Consider the following 12,598-nt stretch of genomic DNA (forward strand, 5'->3'; position numbering starts at 1 on the left):
AATTGTATGAGTGAGCTTGGCAGGTGTGCAACTTTTGTTTGAACATTCTCAGTCTTCCTGTCTATCATTGGTCACTACCCAAGGCTATTATGAAGAACAAGATAATGCATGTAAGGGACCTGGCATAGCACCCAACACATGAGATGTGCTTAAGAGATGCCAGGTCTTCCTTTCCTTAATTTTACTTATTACATCATGATGATCACAGACTTCATTGATAATTTTATTATTCTACACTGTCTTCTATATTTGAAATTATGTAGAATATACTTTTTTGGGGGTGGTTCTTGGGTTTTACATCTTAGGATGAAGGATCTCTAAGTGTATTTGTTGTGAAAACAGCTTTTGGGGGAGCCGTTTCTGGTGGATTTTTCTCTATACTCTCAAGTTCTGCTTGTATTTTGTTGTTTTACACTCTATGTCTCAGGTTTCAAGGTTTCAAGAGACAGATGGTTGTTGAAGTACAAGAGGATAGAACATCTCTTCCCGTGGTCAGCAGAGTCAGAGCCCTTGGAGGCTTAGGCTAAGCCTCAGGGCCAGGATCGTAATCACAGGATTGCAATTAGAGTACCACACAAAGCTCCTCTCTTGGGCCTCTAGGGTTTTGCCACCACCTGTGAAGTCGAGTTTGCTTAGGGCTCTTATGTTGAGAGTCCAGGAGACTGCAGGAGGACCCTTAATTCTGGCAGGAACATAGAGGGTGTCAGTGTCTCCTGTTACTGAAGTGTCTAAGGTCAAATATCACTCCTACTTTACAACATTCTTGCTTAGCAATGCCTTTTCTAAGAGATGACAGAAATTCCAACGCCTTGAAGCTGGTGTCATTAAGATATACAATAGGTGTAGGGGTGTGTGTGTGTGTGTGTGTGTGTGTGTGTGTGTGTGTAAGAGAAAGAGAGAGAGAGAGAGAGAGAGCTGGAGATTAAATTTAAGGCCTTGTGTATGCTAGCAAATGCTCAACCACTGACTTACATTGTCAGTCTTTTTTACTTTAATTAATTTTTTGATGAAGGGCCTTATTAAATTGCTTTCACTGACCCCAAGCTCACTATATAGCCCAAGTTAGCTTTGAACTTTAGATCTACCTGCCTCAACTGGGATTATATATACATACCACCACGCCCAGCTAACTTATTTGTATATTTATAATCATGGCCACATGTTGCCCAAATAAGTCAAATCTCCAGTGTCTTGCTGGTTGAAATGCTAAGGTGTGCCAGTGAGCTAAAGCTAAAGAAATTTGCCAGGCCAGGTGACAAGAGGGAGGCGATGCAGTTGAGCATAAGAAAAGGCATGGAGGCACACATGAACAACAAAACAGGAAGATAGGAATGATTGTCAGTGAGAGTTCACATGGGCAAAGGTGTGCCAGTTGGCACAATAAGCAGGTTACACATAACTTCGAAATCTTTGGTGTATGCCAAATATTTCATGACCACAGTTCTTGTTTTCCTTCACCCAGGACTAAGGTCCATGCTGTATCCCTCTCCCTGGGAGGCAGGTTTCTTGTGCTATTACATTTCAATGTCTCTGAGACCAGGACACTGTAAAGTTTAAAGTTTAGATCAGTAAGAGCCTTCCTCACGCCTCCCCTACCCCCCCACCCCCGGATTGTTCTTCTACTTGGAGGTCTTGCTGACCTTTGAGATCATGCTTCGGACAGTGTGGCAATGGTTTGCTATCAGCGGTGTGTGGTGACAGAGTGGTGAATAGACGGTGACCCTGGAGACCAAGGGTCAAGTGCTACTTGTAGTTCTGTCATTGTTCAACGTTATGACCTTAAACACCAAAGTAAAGCTTTGTACCTCAGCTGGTGATTCTAGTCACCAGCTCTTTGTTGATGTAATGAAATACCCAGGACAGGACAAATGCTATGAAGAAAACAGGTTTGTTTACCACAGTTTGGGAGGTTCAAAAGCATGGTGGATACAAGGGCAGAAGTGTGTGAAGAAGAAAGCTGGATGGGGCCAGTTTGGGGCTTTGATACCAACCTACAATGGGGTCCTGTGAGAATGACCTTACCTTCCGAGGGTGGAGCCCTCAATGATGTAAGGACTTCCCAGAATCCTCACCTCTTAAAGGTTCCATCTATTTCCAGATTGACCAAGTTCCATTCACATTACATGGGCCTCTGGGGAGCAAACAAATCCCAAACAGCGTGGGCTTTGCTCAGTTATAAGGTGGGGGATGTAACTTTACTGTCTGCGTTTCACAAGGTTACTCCCCGGGGAGTAGTGAATTAGTAAGTGAAGATGAAAGGGCGTTGGAAAGTTGTATGCAAATGCTGACTTGCCATCTGTGACTGTGGGGAGAGAAGGGAACCGAAATAATCCAAACACCATACACACCAAGTTTGTACCTCATTGATAACAGAGTAGGAAAAGGAGTTACAAGAGACCATTACTTTTCCTGTAGTCTTCAAGAAAGACTTGAGTTGTTAGTGGAGAAGGAGGCTTCTGCCAGCCCTTGGGCTGTGGTCATCCTGACCCCAAAGGGATAAAGCATATACAGTGTATTTGTTCTAGGGTACCGTCATTGTTGACTTATCTCTTGCCGTTAGCAAGTCTCTGTAGAGCATGAATGTAGCAAAATAAGCCACTCAAGAGTTTCTGGTGGTTTGGACACATGCACAGTTGAAGGGAAACAAAAGTTACAGTAGTTAAATCTTTGAGGTTTGTGTGTGTATTTTTTATGGGCTTATGTGGGTGGTGATAAATTGTTAACTGGCATGCAACTTTTTCTTCCGACTGGGAGATGTTTCTGGCTTTGGCCTTTATCTGTTTTTCTGTGGTGATGATCTCCCACACACTCATGACCATGAGGGGTGCCTGTCGCCACTGCGCTTGGCTTATGAAGACAATCAGTAAATACTTGAGTAATAAGGACAGGGAGGGTAGAAATGAAAGTCAAGGGACTTTGCAGCTTCTCTGTGTTTTACTGCATGAAAAAAATGTAAATTGTGTCATGTGAAGCTTGGCTTTGAAAAGATGTTGGAGAAGCTGACAGGGAGGCCATGGGGATGGGATTCCTTTAACAGTGGGATGCTAAGTGCATAGAGTAAATCCCACGGGGTAGGATGAACTAAGGCTCCCCCAGCTGTAGCCAATGCCCAGTCTCCTCAGGTCTGAATGGGGGTACCCCCTTTCCACTTGCAGAGGTAGAGCAACCTTGACCCTACAGAAGCAAGGAGAGCTCTGTTTATTCCTCAATGCCTGAGTTCCCCCTCCTCTGGTCTACGGGAAGAATATTTGGAGAGTTATAAATAAAGGAGGTTGTGGTTGTGTTTGGTGCACACCTCTCACTCTGAACATTTGTAAGGATGAATTCAGGCTCCCTCTTTCAAGTGTTACAACCACAGCAAAGATACAAGGCAACTAAGTCCACCCTCTGGGTCATCATTAATGACCCTGGTATGGCATAAGCCATGTCTGTGAAGATGGGGCAAATGAAAAGCTAGGGTTTTCATGCATTCTCTTTGTCATGTTTGATCAACATTTAAGACAGGTAATAGATTTCACATTAGAAACTTTCTCAATAGTGATAGATAGTCCCTCTCCCACCCCCCATCTAAACGAATGATGGCAGCACGTTCTGTTCTGTCTTTGGCTACTGGTGTGCTTCTCGCCTTTGTCTTTCTGGGTTTTTGTTTTGTTGGTTTTGAGAAAGGGTCAAACTATATAGCCAGGGCTATCTTGGAATTTGCTGTGTAACCCAGGCTGGCCTCGAATAAAAACCATCCAGCCTTAGCCTTCCAAGTGCTTAGACTGCAGGTGTAAACCTGCCTGCCTGCCTGCCTGTCTGTCTGTCTGTCTTTCATTCTCCCTATTCCTCCATTTACTCCCTCCTGTCTTCATGTCTTTTCTTTTCGATTTTGTTTTGATACAGGGTCTCACATAGCCTGGGGCAGGTTTAAACTTTCAATGTAGCTAAGATTGGCCTTGAACTCCAGCTCTGCCTTCTCCTACTTCTACCATGCACTGGGATTATAGGTGTGTACCACCATGCCTGACTCTGATGTGTTTCTTGATTAGATAAAACAAATGTCCAATTTCTGTCCTGAGAAAACAGATTTTCTGTAGTTAGTAATGTTTGTACACAGAAAACACACTTCACTAGACCTTACATCTTAAGAGCAGGTTACGGTACCCAAAAGATTGAACTGGAATTCTTCCCTCAGCATGCCAAGAGTAAAGGATTTACATATATTTGGGGATACTTCTAGACCTTATTTGTTATGAGTAGCTACTGAAAACTCCATAGTGTAGCAGATAGATCTGGCATGGCCTGCTTCTAGAAGCTGGGCTGGCTAGCTCTTGGAGCATGCTGTTGGATTTTCTGGCTTCTGTAAGAGGCCATGAACCCAAATCCAGATTGGCCATTGGTGGAGCAATTGGATCTGTCTGTATTTGCAGAACCGCACATCTTCTTTTCGCATAGTTGGTAGGCTGAATTCTTGATCATTGAGAGTATCTCCAGAACCCCGTGAGTTTTCTCCCTGGCAAGTCTTCAATTTTTGGCTTTCACGTTCCTGCTCTACTAGGCCCGGCACCAGGCACATGGCTGAGTGGAAGTGGAAGTGTGTACAGTTCACTCCAGATTCTCATCAGCCCTGCTTTTGTTTCTCAGAGCAACCCTCTGCAGGTGCCATGGTCAGCATTAGCATCTTGTGTAGTGGGTAGCCATTCCAGCTTTGATCTGGAAGTTCCAAACCCCAATGAGGCTTTGGTAACTGTCACGCCTACAAGGCGGGGCCAAGAGAGGGCCCTGAAGGCCCGAGATCTAGATGCGCCGGCTCTCTTGGTTCCTGGACCCTGGACTCTGGAGGTAGACCGAGCAGAGTTCTCCAGAGAACACTGCCGGACTGTGCCACGCCTTTCCTAGACTCTGTAAACTATCCATTCACTTGTAAGTTACCCCACAAAATAAACCTCCCTTTTAACTACGTGGAGTGGCCTTAATAATTTCACCAATAATCTTGTCCCTGTCCCAGCCTGCTGGAGGCTGAAAGTGACTACAGGGATTCTTTCTCCTCTCTGAGATTGCTCCCTTCTCTAAGGTCTTAGCTCTTCTGCTCCCCCTGCCTCGTCAATCAGGCACTGTTGAGTAGAGTATTTATGAGGTTTACCCAGTTTTTCCAGGTACTCTTGGTGGGGGAACATTGATTATTACCCTACCCTACCTGGGGACAGGAATCAGAAGTTAACTTTTCCTCTGTCGTCACTATGATTTTTCTTAAGTGGTTATGTTTCACTTGAAATGCATTTCATTGTTATTACTATTTTGTCATCATCATCATCATCATCATCATCATCATCATCATCATCGTGTGTTTGTGTGCGTACGTGATGCATGTGCTATGGCACACATATAGAGGTCAGAGAACGTTGAAAAGCTGATTTTCTTCATCCACTTTCAGGGAGGTTCTGGGGGAATTGAACTCAGGTAACCAAGCTTGCATAGCAAGTGCCTTTACCCATGAGCCATCTCACCAGGCTGTTTCACTGTTTTGAGTTGACTTCTAAGCAGCTCAGAACCAAAGTGAGGCAAGCTCCCATCAGCGAAGGGTATAACAAAGTATGGCTGAGACCACACTCAAGAGTTTTCCTGGCTTGCATACAAGGCCTGGCCTTGATACCTAACATACAAAAGAAAATGTGACTTTGGATATTAACTTTACCTTACTATTATCTTATTCTTTTCTCCCACGCCTTATTTATTTCCTTATTTATTTTTACCCCATGAAACTCTGGAGGCCAACTGAAATCTTTCATTAGAAAGAGCCATAATAAAAATAATCAGAGAATCAAGAATACCTAAATATTACCATGCATCATTGCTCTAAGGTTGGAAGGATGCTAACGGACTGGTTTCTTATACATTGCCGTAAACAAGCACCACTGTTATGATTAAGCAGAGAACACACGCTTAAAAGGTCACAAAATTTTCACATTGCTTAAGCAAGATTGCATGTAATATTTAAAACACATAATCCCCTTCCTTTTCCCTTCTGCCTATCATTATTGAGCACTATTACATCCCATAGAATGTGCTAAATTATTCTTGTTTTATATATACTTTCTGTAACAACCCTGCTTATTATTAAGGATGGCACTGATATCAGATGGGAGCAACATGAAAGGGAAAGAATTATTTTGACCCATGGTTTTGAAGGTGTAGTCCATCATACGGGGAAGGCATGTCAGAATTCATGGCAGTGGGAGCATATGGAAGATGCTCCTTGTATCTTGTGGAATCAAGAAGCAAAAAGCTCTGGCTGGAACTAGAAGTTGGTACTACCTTTGAGGCCTAACAACTTACTTCTGCTAGGTAGGCCACAGCCCCAAAAGTTCTAAAGCTTACCAAAACAGTGCTACCAGCTTGGGAACATGTGTTTAAATACATGAGGCGGTGGGGGCATTTCACATTCAAGCCATAACAAAGGATGGAGAAGCTGATGTTCCCAAAGGGACGGGATGTAGTAACCAGTCCTGCAGCCCCCATATTAGAAGGACAGAGTCAAGTTTGAAACATAGAATTTTTTTTTTAGTTTATTCTTTGAGAGAACTACATTACATCTCGACCACAGTTTCCCCGCCTCGGTTCCCCCCAGTTTTCTCCCACCACTCCTCCTCTCCTCCAGACCCACTCCTCCCCTGCTTCCCTTCAGAAAAGAGCAGGCCTCCCCGGGATATCAACTGAATACAGTGTGACAAGTTACAATAAGACTAGGCACAAACCCTCATGTCAAGGCTGGATGAGGCAACCTTATAGGAGGAAAAGGGTCCCAAGAGCAGGCAAAAAGGGTCAGAGACACCCCCACTCCCATTGTTGGGAGTCCCACGAGAACACCAAGCTACGAAACCATAGCGTATATGCAGAGGACCTAGCTCAGACTCATATAGGGTCTGTGATTGTCACTTTAGTCTTTGTGAGCTCCTCTGAGTACTTAGTTTATTTTGTGAGCCATATTCTTATAGTGTCCTCAACCCCTCTGGCTCCTACAATCCTCCCTCCTCCTCTCCTGTGGGATTCCCTGAGTGATGTTAAATGAAACAGAATTATTATATGGTGAACCACATGCCGTGTTTCCTATAAACTTCCAATCTCCATGTTGTTTCTACCCAGTTATAGCTTCTGCCTCCTTATTGGGGCAAAAACCACTTCTTTCCCATACACTGGCCTATGTATGTAACTAGGAAGGGCATACCATCCAATCTGTACCTCCATACTCTGAAGCCCATGCATTTAGATTTTCTTTCTTGAAGTCTTTAACAATTGTTGTTGGAAACTATTTTGAATTCTCAGAGCAATCACATATGGATTATTTCTAAGGGGGTATCAACTGGGGAAAAGTGGTCTTTGTGAAAGAGGCCTATGTGCCAAAAGAACAAGCCCACAGGTTGGAGAAGGCAACCCGAACAGTCTTGCTTGGACCCTGGCAGAGTCTCAGTGTGACTGAGCTGTGTGATGTCTGTGGGAAGCAGGGTTCAGGTGACATTTTTAACTGGGCTTGTCCTTTCCAGAATTAGAAGAAATAGAATGGGGGGGGGGGTTGTCTAAGGAGGACCAGAGCTGAGAATACTGGATTTCAGTCACTGTTACACTGGTCATCTATGAGTCTCTGAGCAACTCAGTTCTCAGACTCACAGGTTCTGATATCAAATATAGAGTTCTAGTTCAGTAAGTTAAGACTCCTTCCTGGCTCTAAAGTTTTTCAGTTATTAATATTTCATTACACCATAGACTAGTTTACCTCACCCCAGAACCTGATAAACTCTCTCTGTCAAGAGAGAGCCAGGGGTCATACCTCTGTGTTCAGGCCTTTCGTGTGCTGTGTGTTTTCCTGGAAGCTGCATATAGGATACTCATTGATGAGGAGCCCACGGGCTGGAGCTGGCCATGGGGTGGTAAATATCTTGGAACAAGCAATGCTTTCAGGCTTACGGCCTTGGCAGGAAGAGTATGAAAAGTAATTCTTGGGAAGCCGGAGCCTGGTGGCAGCTGCTTCTCCTCAGTCTGCCTGCCAACCCTGACTGGAGCTTGGGATGGACAGAGTTCTCAGCTGGGCCTACTGCAGCTGATGCTAGTAGTTTTCCACTCTGGGAGACTGGAGGAGTCTCTTGGCGTCTCCGTCAGGAGATTGGTGGGTAGCGGAAGCATCCGGAAACCACCAAGACAACTCAGCAAGCAAAATCTTTGCTGCAGTGACTCTTGCTTCCCGTGTGACAGGCTGCCTGCCCTCTTTACAGGTTTCTTTGCATTTCTAGATACAGAGTGAACAGGGGAGTGGGGTCTGGTGAAAAAGGATTAGGAGAAAGAAAGGAGTCTGACGTCTAGGACTGGAGCTAATGTTGCAGGCTGAGTCTTCCCTGGCCATTAGGATCCCTTCCACGAGTTACCCAAAATAGGCAGATTCAATAGGAAAACCACACTGGGGCTGCGGAGAAGTGCCACGTTGGGTTCCCCCGGCCAAGGCTGCTTCTGGTTCCAAAGACCCAGTGGGATGAGAAAGGCCATCCAAGATCAGCTAGTCATTTTCCTCTGCCCTTCCTGTGGGCCCCTGGGAACACTGAGTCATGGAGAACCCCTGCTTACATGTTACGTTGCTACTTTAACTAGCTTTTGTTTCTGGATTCCCTGTTTTCAACCTTGTGTTCTTTGATCCCGATTATCCCTAGCCCAACTCCCATTGTTTGAGGATGGCTGAAACATTAGTCACTCCTTTTCAGTGGTTTTCATTTGCTTGGTTTCAGTTGCCTGTAGTCAATCATAGTCTGAAAATATTAGATGAACAAAGTCTGAACTAATTCACAAATTTAAGATGTAGTGATTGGGACTTGCATGATAAAATCCTGACTCCTCTCCCTCCCTCACATCCAATGCCTGCCATTCCCCTCACTTCGTCTCCTTCTATAAGCACTGCATCATCTTGGGAAGAGTGAGTGCGGTTCAGTAAGGTGGGAGAGAGGATACAGAGATGGCTCAGAGGCTGTGCATCCTGAAGATCCAGGTTCAGATCCCAGCACCTACATAGCAAGCATGGCATCCCACAGCTGTCTGTAACTCTAGCTCAGAGGGATTAAACACCCCTTTCAGACCTCAGTGCATACATGTACCTGCATACACATGTGTGCATGCTGACACGTACACATAAACAAAATAAACATAACTTTTACCATGAAATATCATAATTGTTCTATTTTATTATTAATTATTATTTATCTCTTACTATGCTTAATTTCTAAGTTAAACTTTATTATAGGTATGCACACACATAACAGTATTATAGTACTTTCAGCTCTTTTTGTCATCCATTGGAAAATATCATGCTCTATTTTTTTTTGTTTGTTTGTTTGTTTTTTTCAAGACAAGGTTTCTCTGTGTAGCTTTGTGCCTTTCCTGGAACTCACTTTATAGACCAGGCTGGCCTCGAACTCACAGAGATCTGCCTGGCTCTGCCTTCTGAGTGCTGGGATTAAAGGCGTGTGCCACCACCTCCCGGCCAATATCATGCTCTAATAAATGGGAGTCTATTGTGACACTTGGGGCCCAGCACTTACTCTGGCATTGATCTGAGGTCCACATCGTGGCATAGAACAAGATTCCTGCATCCCTTAGGTCTGTCACTGGAGCCTCATTAAACCAAATTCCAGAAAATCTTCCTCAGTGGATCTCGGTGACTAGTTACCCAGTAGTACTGACTAAGACCTGTGCTGTGGCTTTTCTTCCTCTCCTACCCATAATGCACCCGCCTCTGATGATGAACTTTGACCCTGCCTGCTGAGAGGCAGCTGGGCAAGCTTCTGCTTCACAAAAACTTGTTGGACCCCACAGATGGTGACTCACCTGGGAGATTAGTCCTCTCCTGCATGCCAAGATCTAATGTGTAGGTCGTTGTCTCCATCCTTCTGTCCAGGCATTCATCCTTCCATCCATTTATCCGTATTGCTACCTTTTCATACTTACCTGTTTGCCCAATGTGCGTTGAACACTTAATCAGAGCTGTGTGTTGGCAGGTGTTGAAAGGGGCAAGGAATCCACCATGATCACTATGCTCAAAATGGCCTGCAGTCTCACAGGGGATCAAGAGGTGCAAGCGTCATAGAAAAAAGAAATCTCTGTTACTTTTACATCCCGACACGTATTTTAGTATTTTTGCTAGCTTTGTTAGCCTCGGTGAAACAGTAATAGCAACTGTCAAGTAGGCAAGCAACTTGTATCTCTTTGATTTCAGAAAACTATCATCTTACCTTTGTGCCCTGGACCAGAATGGAAGTCTATGAGAGAAATCATTTTCTGTGTCTTACGCACTACTGACCAGCTGTGTAAATACAAGAGCACTCGTTAATAAGCACGTTTGTTAACTCAGTACATGGATAGATAGGCTGCCATAAAGCAAGCGATGATCAGACTTATAGAGGAGCCTTTTCTGTGTGGTGTCAGCAGGCAGGCACACCATGACTCAAGGTAGGTTCCCCTTGGCTGACTCTCCAGGGCTTTGTCTTTAAGCCTGGGAAGAACTCAGCAGTCCTCTGACACCTCACAGCAGAGAATCCTATGTGGTCTCTGTCTCTCCCCTCTGTCTGCTGTCAGACATACTTCAAATCTCTTTTACTTCATTTTCTTTATCTGTTCAATAGGGAAAAACTCTTGCAAGGAGTCAATCAGGATATGACATAAAAAAAGGATTTCCAGGTAATACAGTCCTACTGAGTTGTGTTGTAGAGGCAATGGCCGCTTAAAATGTCTTGGTTATTGTCCCAAGGAGTAGCAGGCCCCTCAGTGGGACGTTATTTATGATAACATCATGACTCACCTTGTTGGCTCTTCTTTCCCAGTGTCTGGCTTACCTCACATGTCCCAGAGCGCAGAGGTTCTCATTATGTGGACAGCCCGGCATCTGGAGATGTGTGATGGATGGGACTGAAAGCCTACTGACTGTGATGTTCTAGTCTGTGGCTGCCAGCAAAACCCCGTAGCCTTGTTCTCTGTCCAGGATAGATGGGATCTGGGAGCAGAACTCTGAGTCCAAACCCACAACAGACTAACTCTGGATCTTTATCAACATGCAGGTCTCGGGTTGAGCTTCAGATACACTAGAGTTAAGATCCAAGATCTTCAGATGTAGATAGCACCATGCCACAGGCGGAGGGCCAGATGGAACAAAAGAGGCAGAGGTGGAACTGGTTCTTGCTCTCAGGTTGACTTGGCCTTTCCTGGGCAGGTGGCCTTTGCTGTCAGGTGTTGGAAGCAGACTTGAAGTTCTTCGGGCTTTTGCAGCTCCCTTAGATGGGAGCTGCATCGCTGGCTTCTTCTTCCAAGACTTTAATGTTCTCAGACTTAGACTGAGCGGCCCCTAGCTCGCTTTTCTCTGCTGCCTACAGATGGCCATTGAGGAACCATTCTGCTTCTGATCCTGTAAGCCAGTCTGACAAACCCCTATGCGTTTTTTTTTTAAAAATGTATAACAGAAGGGTCCAATTTCACTCTTGGGCATGTGGATGTCCACATTTCCCTACATATTAGTGGACAAGACTATTCTTCTCCTTCCCCATGCTTTTTTGGGGGTACTTATGTTGAAGACCAGTTGACCTTATATGTGTGAGATTATTTCTGGGCTCCCCATTCTGTCTCATTGATCTACACATATATATTATTTTTTTAAGCACTGGATGGTTTTGATTATTATAGATTTGTGATATATTTTGAAGTCTAGACTCCTAATATCTCCAGGTGTGTTCTTCTTTTGTAAGAATGCTCTAGTTTTGGCGAGGCCATTTGTGGCTTCATATGAGTCTTATGATTAAAAAAAAATACGTCTGGGAAAAATACTGTTGAAAATGAGTCCTTTCTCTTCCCTCCTTGTAATGATTCCTTTTCCCTGCTCATCTTGTTTTATTGCACAGAACACGGCGGCTTCAAAGTATTCAAACTGTACTTGTTTTGTCTTTGTAAGTCAGGAAGTTCCCACGATCCTGCGGGAGTCCTCACTCCCCTGCCGTAACTGGGCGTTGTTAGGACAGTAACATGTGAGGGGCTCTTCCTTGCTTTGTAGCTTTCAGAAATGGTGGTCCTCTGGTCTGGTGCTCATTGTTTGGCAGCTGGGTGTTTCCCACAGGGAATTTCCTATGTTCTATTTTAGTCTCTGTTTGTTGAAAGGGAAGCCCACCCCTGAAAGTCCTGAGTTTAGCTAGGGCCCATCTTGCTCAATGCTAACACAGGGCAATTGATTGGTTTGTTTCATAATCTCATACAACCAGCTCCCCAGAAAACCAGAGTGCTATGGAGCTTAGGGGGGCTACAAGGATACTGCTACTTGTGGGAAATCGATTCAATATGCAAATCTGCTAGTAAGGAACTGAGGATGGGCTACTGGGCTACTATTCAATAAAATAAGAAATTGGCACATTAAATTATAGTATGCTGGTTGTCAGAGTCTGGCTGTTGGTTAACTCTTGGAGGTCTAAAGGTGTTTGAATTAGGGTTGGGAAGAAGTTCTGTAACATAGAGTGGCTGAACTGGGGTCATAGAGAGACACAGGGAGATTTCAGTTCTTCTATTTTCTGTCCTGTTACTAGTTTCAACCTTCCTGGGGGTG

At 44.5% G+C, this 12,598-nt stretch overlaps 1 protein-coding gene across 1 annotated transcript in view; it reads left to right on the forward strand.

Annotated features, from left to right (window-relative positions):
- Positions 1–12,598, forward strand: part of Ddr2 (discoidin domain receptor tyrosine kinase 2) — a 106,309-nt gene that overhangs the window by 62,804 nt on the left and 30,907 nt on the right. The gene's annotated exons all lie outside the window — the stretch shown is intronic.

This window comes from Peromyscus leucopus, chromosome 15 (assembly GCF_004664715.2).
Source record: "Peromyscus leucopus breed LL Stock chromosome 15, UCI_PerLeu_2.1, whole genome shotgun sequence".
Lineage (NCBI taxonomy): Eukaryota > Metazoa > Chordata > Mammalia > Rodentia > Cricetidae > Peromyscus > Peromyscus leucopus.